The sequence below is a fragment of the Gossypium hirsutum genome, chromosome A07 (genome assembly GCF_007990345.1).
Source record: "Gossypium hirsutum isolate 1008001.06 chromosome A07, Gossypium_hirsutum_v2.1, whole genome shotgun sequence".
In the NCBI taxonomy this organism is placed as follows: Eukaryota; Viridiplantae; Streptophyta; class Magnoliopsida; order Malvales; family Malvaceae; genus Gossypium; species Gossypium hirsutum.
In genome coordinates, this window is record NC_053430.1 from 24402499 (window position 1) to 24404416 (window position 1918).

The 1918-nt window shown below is 35.6% G+C and overlaps 1 non-coding gene across 1 annotated transcript; it reads right to left on the reverse strand.

Moving 5' to 3' along the window:
• Positions 1 to 1512: 1512 nt before the first annotated feature.
• On the reverse strand, positions 1513 to 1619 carry LOC121203913 (small nucleolar RNA R71). Its single transcript, XR_005898845.1, has one exon. It is a non-coding gene; the product is annotated as a small nucleolar RNA R71 (small nucleolar RNA).
• Positions 1620 to 1918: the final 299 nt, after the last annotated feature.

Sequence of the window (1918 nt, forward strand, 5' to 3'; positions counted from 1 at the left end):
TTTGTATTCTATATTCTTCTAAGATGTTTTCTTATTTAGTTATGAACTAAACCCCTAAATACCTAAGGGGAATGAAACCTAAGACGAATCTTATTATTATTTTCTGAATCGTATGATAAATATTTAACTTGTTCTTAATTATGTGTTCTTAATTATTGTTTTGATATCCCATGATACTGATTCAAGACATGCTCTTATTCAGATGAGAAATAGACCCTGTCTAAGAGTACATTTGCCACAATTAAGCGGAGTTGATTGCGCGCCTAGAAATAGGGTGACAAGATTTTGCCGGATTAGGGTGAAACCTAATAAGGGGATCCATAGATCGAGTTAATGCAACCCTAGAGTGTTAAGTAGACAAAATTCTCGGTTATTCAATCTAGGGATTAGACGTTATTAGTCTTGAATAGGGATAATAACATAACTTAGGGATCTCTACGGAACAAGTTGAATGAACAAATCGTCCGATTCGGAGCCAGAATAACAAGTAAAGCCTAGGTGGATTTTTCCTTAGGTATTGTCTTAAGTCAATCGATTTTCCCCAACAGCAATTCCCCAATTCTTTTCTCTGTGCGTTCTTAGTTTAGATAATTAGTTAATTAAAACAAAACCTCTTTATTTTTAAGCTAGATAATAAAAAGACAGTCATTACTAGTACTTTTAGTTCCTTTGGGTTCGACAATTCAGTCTTGCTAAAACTATACTACTGTTCGATAGGTACACTTTCCTACATCGCGATAATAGTTAGTTCAAGAACGAGTAATTATAAATATTTAAAACCCATCACGAAACCTCGCGATCAAGTTTTTGGCGCCGTTGCCGGGGAACTGAAATATTAGGAATGCTCAATTTTTATTACTTTAGCCATTTATTTTTCTTTAATTTTATTTTATTATCATTATTATTTATTAATTTACTTTTTCCTTCTCTTGGCAGGTTTTTATAGTTTATGACTAGAAGAAACCCTCAGGACCATTACTTTTTGACGAAGAAATCGATCGCACAGTTCGTAGAAACCAAAAAGAAATAAGGCGAAGCTTAAGATACACGCAAGAAGATGATACTCAACCCCCAACCGAAGAGATGGCTGAAAACCAAGGCAATCAGCTACCTCCTGCAATTGCGGCTAATCAAAATCTTACTCCACATACTATGTATGATTATGCTAAACCTTCTTTAACAGGAACTGAGTCAAGTATAGTTAGACCTGCTATTACTGCGAATAATTTCGAACTGAAACCTAACACAATTCAGATGATACAGTAGTTTGTTCAGTTTGATGGTTTGCAGGATGAGGATCCCAACACTCACTTGGCGAATTTTCTGGAATTTTGCGACACTTTCAAAATTAATAGCATTTCTGATGATGCCATTCGCCTTCGGTTATTCCCTTTTTCATTGAGAAACAAAGCTAAACAGTGGTTGAACTCTTTACCACGAGTGTCTATCACTACTTGGGAACAAATGACCGAAAAATTTTTACTAAAATATTTTCCGCTGGCTAAAACGGCTAAGTTACGTAATGATATCTCTTCTTTTGTGCAGATGGACTTAGAAACACTTTACAATGCATGGGAGAGATACGAGGATCTATTACGAAGGTGCCCTCACCATGGGTTACCTCTATGGCTGCAAGTTCAAACGTTTTACAATGGTGTGAATCCCTTGACAAGACAGATAATTGACACAGCTGCTGAAGGAACCATCAATAACAAAACACCTAAGAGGCTTATGAATTTATTGAAGAAATGTCACTAAATAACTATCAATGGCAAGTCATGAGGACTAAGCCAAAAAAAACAGCAGGCATTTATAACGTCGATTCAGTTACTATGCTCTCAAATCAGGTAAAACTTTTCAATAAAAAGATTGATGGTTTACTTGGTTCTACGTAGGTACATCTAGTAATGAGGTGTGA